Source organism: Nilaparvata lugens, unplaced genomic scaffold, assembly GCF_014356525.2.
Source record: "Nilaparvata lugens isolate BPH unplaced genomic scaffold, ASM1435652v1 scaffold9834, whole genome shotgun sequence".
Lineage (NCBI taxonomy): Eukaryota > Metazoa > Arthropoda > Insecta > Hemiptera > Delphacidae > Nilaparvata > Nilaparvata lugens.
In genome coordinates this window covers 1-4,785 of record NW_024095577.1, presented here as the reverse complement: position 1 = coordinate 4,785, position 4,785 = coordinate 1, and the positions used below count along the sequence as shown (strand labels likewise).

The 4,785-nt window shown below is 39.1% G+C and overlaps 1 long non-coding RNA gene across 1 annotated transcript; it reads right to left on the bottom strand.

The window, feature by feature from the left end:
- Positions 1-1,958: 1,958 nt before the first annotated feature.
- LOC120349401 lies at positions 1,959-3,566 on the bottom strand. The gene is made up of 2 exons (XR_005570331.1): positions 3,464-3,566; positions 1,959-2,038 (listed from the first exon to the last, which is right to left on the bottom strand). It is a non-coding gene; the product is annotated as an uncharacterized LOC120349401 (long non-coding RNA).
- Between the last annotated feature and the right edge of the window lie 1,219 nt (positions 3,567-4,785).

Sequence of the window (4,785 nt, the reverse complement as noted above, 5' to 3'; positions counted from 1 at the left end):
AAGCGATATTTAACCCTCATTTATTTGATCAGTACATCTTATTTATCAATTATAATATAACAGCATTATCTTTTATTAATTTCTGTATCCAACTCCTAGAGAGTTAGGACCTGTATTCTTGTTGAATACAATCAAATAATTATTTTGTTACAAATTTTAAATTACATCATAATCAAATTAGTTCAACCAACAGTTAATCGATTCCATTACACATCAAATAGGATAAATAAATAGATATATTAAACCAAGTCCTGCAAGGTTTGAAAAACCTGAGCACAGATGCTGAGTGTTCAATGAATAACAATAATGCAAGAAAATCATAAAGGGATAACATGCAACTTAGTTATGTTAACTAACATGCATTGAAAATATCGGGAAGAGAAACAGGGGGTGAAGAAGAAGTAGAACCAGGATTTCACTATTTTGAGCCCGGATTCTGCTGTTTCTTAGTATCCTCCCAATTGGCTCCCTTGAATAACAATCAAGTGTCATCGGCAAAAGCGATTGACACTCAATTTTTAATTCTAACTTGGGAAGATCATTCATGTAGATTAGGAAGAGAATCGGAAACAGGACTGTTCCCTGTGCAAGACTATAATCAAGGCTGGTTTTATTAGCAATTTTGAGGATTTGGTATCTATTGTTTAAATAGTTTTTAAATAATTAAAAATACAATCCGGCCTAAAGCAGTGCTATGGCTGCGTTGTGCTGGTTGTGGGTTCGAATACCGCCAATGGCATGGTTGTTTTAGCATCTCACCAATGGCTGAAAGAAACAATCAATTGTGGTAAAATTATAATAGTGAATGAATGAATGATTGCATCGCGACTGGAGCGGAGGCCTGGGCAGTTAAGAAAGCCCATGAACACAGACTGGAGGTCACTGAAATGAAGATGCTGAGGTGGAGTTGCGGCCTAACTGGAAGGGATGGAATCCCAAATGAAATATAATTAATTATTTTTAACAAGAATGAACAGTGATATCAGATCAGATATAGGCTTAACGGTAGCTATCCTTATAGAAGGTACAGAATCGGCCCTACTGTTCTCCTATCTTTCTCCACTAGAAAAATAGAAGAACAACGTTGCCAATTCTCTGTCTTTTGAAGAGATAGCTGATACCAGTACATCTGATATTTATGTAATTATTGGCAATGTTGTTCTTCTATTTTTCTCCACTACCTACCTTTAGAACTAACAATAGATATTGACCAAAGTTGGTGGTAAAATTGACCAAGCTATCCTCTTCAGAAGGCAGTGGCAAGGCAGATAATTGGCAACGTTGTTCTCCTACTTTCCTCCACTGCCATTATAACGTGGACCTCACTATAACGTCTCTGTTTTCAAAATTATCAAGGGACTTTATGCCTCCTATTGTGGTCTCAATCCTGCAAATAATATTTCAATATTTCAATGTTATATTTTAAAGTTGTGTTTCCCATTTACGAATATCTGTGGCCAAGATTCTATATTACTCTATAGACCTCACTATAGTACTCATCTTTCACTATCCATGACCACTGCTGGTGATAATTCAATTTTGATCTACTCGTATTCTTGACGTAACTACAGTCCAATTTTTGAATAATAGTTAATGTGTGTTAAAATGGATTTGAAAATGAAAGCGCTCTAAACGTGGGTAATTTTTTAAAAACTATTATTCCAAATTTAGACTGTAGTGTCATCAAAATCGAACACTATAGTGCAATTTTTCAATTAGTAGTAGAAGTATTTCGATTCGGATACTACCAGATCATCAAAATAGATATATTACATAGAGATGGTGATAAAATACTGCCCTGAATTGAGCCACTAACAAACTGATAGCCAGAAAAGGGCACTGTAGCAACTATTAAGTTGTACGTAAATAGCATTAACTTAGTAGAAGTAAGTATACTTAATTATAACTGAGAATAAGTAACTAAGTTGTGTGTCCCACCTGTCTGGGTGACTTCCTTTTGTGAGCATCAAGATTCAACATTCATGATTCAAGATCCAAATGCGTCCCCTTCTGTGTCTTCACAATCCACATTGAGTCACTGCAAAAACAGACACATATAATTAAAGTTTACAATCTTACTGTAGAGCACTCATATTTGAAGAGCAAATAATTGTCCATTAGCAGGTGTAACCCGTGAACCCTGGCAACTGAAAACTTTACAAAATCTATCTACTGAGATCTTGAACGATTAAAAAAGGCCTATAACCATCCTCAGTAAATAAAGAATCTATAAGCAACATTTCAAGTTAATCAGTTGAGTAGTTGAGACGTGATGATGCGTCGTTTGTGTGTTTCCTATCCCCAACATGTATAAGCCGATTCTTCCTTTATTATATTATAGATTTATCATTAGAAGTAGGCTATTTATCAGTTGATGTTTCAACAAACTAAACTGTTATTATTTGCTAGGTTGGGATAAAACTAGGAAAACATGAGCATTAATGAATAAATGGTTTAAATTGTAATACATAACCAACTTTCTGGACTTCTGGACTTTCCAAATAAGAGAGGCGGCTATTAGGAGTTTATTCGAGGGGCCGAACGACGTCACTTATCAACTCCTAAAATCTAGCTACTGCATCAAGGCTATCTTATCGTTGCCGGCCCAACCTTCAACCCTCAGGGTGAGCCGGATTGAAAGACTCAAGACAGCACTCTATATCCAGTGCAGTCGAGTCTCTAGTTCACCTAGAGCTATCCCACTACAAAATGATTCATGTCATCGATTCGACATCATCTGCTGCCAACGTGGACAGCACAAACAAGTGAGGTGAATACAGATATCACCGACCACTAGAAACCTGGTGGTGACTTGTAGCAGTCAGTAGAACGCGCTGACACGCGGTAATAAACCGGTGGAGCCGCCAAGGCAGTAATAAGGGTCCTTATGCCGCAGCCACATGTTGGCCCGATGACCACCGCCAGTGTGTCGATGGGTAGTTTGCCAGCGCTGGCCTTCATTGGCCATCGCTCCAATTTTTCTCGAGCGGAGGCCAGCCCCCCACCGTAGGCCAATGAAGGCCAAACCACCCATCCACACTAGTCAACCAATGCCTGTTTTGTCGTTTGTTTTGCTGATTTTTCTGTGTAAATGAGTATCTAATAAATTATCGAATAAAATATTTTTGTGATATAATGAATAATTGATTTATCAAGTGATTGGAAAAACTCTTATAAATTCTGATACAAGCTACATTTTGTCAAGGCGACAAAGTTGAACAGCTGATGTAATAGGACAGAAGAACTGGCTAAATCATTGCCACTCTGGGCGGCACTGGCTAGATTGGCTTTCTTTCAAGATGGCGGATTTTGACGTCACGATTCTAGCCGAGTTTCCATTGTGTATGTATTGTTTGACGCTGGCCTTGATTGGGCACTGGCCACATTGCAGTGTAGATGGCAAGACCAACGCGGCCAGCGACTGAGGACTAGGCATAACATAGTGATGTTTGCAATTCATCACCATAGATATTGTTATGCTCGATCAAGCCGCGGCCTTCGCCCAAGATGAAGACGCCACCCTGATGGCCGTTGTAGATCTCGTTGCGGTGGGTTGCTGTGGGATGGATGCGGTTGTCGATGAACTGGCCGAGCCCGTACAAGCCACCGTGTCCGTGGTGGATCTCGCAGTGCACCACTGTCACTGTCGGGTGGCGCCCGAACCCCGCTATCCCATTGTTGTGGATGTCGTTCGCCTCCAACAAACCCTGCAAACAACAAATTACCACATTAACCACACGTCACGTTTATCTAATACTATATATGCAGGACGGAGTTTAGGGTTTTAGATATTCATATATATGTTGTACAGTACGCATCCCATAGCTTTGAAACGGCATATAGGCAAGGAAATAATTACGGCGTTGCAAAACACATCAGGCTTTAGAGACCCTAGATCCCTAGATGGAGGAAGCTCCCTACACACAGAGATTCTTCATGAATGAGAGAGCTGCAACGTATCACCAACATGGAAAGAGCTTGTCGAACGAATGTCAGCTGATAGGCTGTGTTGTGCTAAAAGGACGTAACTCCGAATGCTCCTTTATATCTTTTCAGATGCAACAATTGCTTTTGAAAAGATGAAAAAGAGCATCTGTTGCTTATGAAAAGATACATTTTCAAAATGTTGAATGTTTTTAAAAGGGTAGTGAAGTCTAGTGGCCCTCCACCGATAAGCAAAAAGCTACAGGACCCGGACTGTACGAGTAGTCATATGAATAGTTGATACAAACACAGAAACTAGTAACACAAAATAATACACATTATAGGCTAACAAGTCAAGGTAATTATTTACCTCATGTAGCCTCATTACCTTAGTGCTCATGTAGATCGCATATTAGATCTAATATATTCAAGATATCTTTGAAAAGTAAGAGCCTGCAGCATTAATTGTATAATGAAGCTCCGTAAACTAGTTAGTACTCTGAGGAACAATAAGTTAGGTTGATTCTTTCGACAATACCATACAGGTATGATCTTGCAGTGGGGTCGCATATGAACAAGTGTATAGAGTCTTTTAAGAAGCTGTTTGTTCAATTTCCCAAGAGGTTTTCTCTGAGTATGCTAAGCATATGGAGCTACCAGGCGAGATTTCACACTCGGCATGGGCTGCATCTAATAGCATGGGAAAATAAGACTTGCAAATGAGTTATTGAATTTACTATCAGGATCTACTCAGACGTATGACGTGGCCCCAGTCTTGTCAATCAAATCAGCTTCTTCTTCAAGCAATGATTGTTCATTTGTTGGTGTTGAGAGTTGTAAATATTGTCAGGTTTGATCACA